Genomic DNA, 336 nt, shown 5'->3' on the forward strand with positions numbered 1-336 from the left:
ACCCGGCGCGTGGTGCGGCTGCGGCGGGGAAGGAGGAGCGGCGTCACCGTGAGCCTTCGGGCTCCGTTACCGCGCGCCTCGGTATCGAGAGGAGGTTCCAACGTTAAAGTTTCTGCTTGCGGCTCGCGCGGAGCGCCGCCGCTTTTCCATCCCCGACGCTGCACGGCTCACGCTCCGACAGGTCGGGCGAGTGCCACCGGGACTCGCAGGTGACGCCATGGGGCACCGGAACGCCCCGAGCTCAGCGCCCCGCACGCCTGGTTCGGCGCTGCGCCGCGGGCAGCCACGCGTTTGTTCCTCGGGAAGAGCCGCGCCCAGGCCGTGCCGCACGCAGCC

Source organism: Meleagris gallopavo, chromosome 9 (genome assembly GCF_000146605.3).
Source record: "Meleagris gallopavo isolate NT-WF06-2002-E0010 breed Aviagen turkey brand Nicholas breeding stock chromosome 9, Turkey_5.1, whole genome shotgun sequence".
Lineage (NCBI taxonomy): Eukaryota > Metazoa > Chordata > Aves > Galliformes > Phasianidae > Meleagris > Meleagris gallopavo.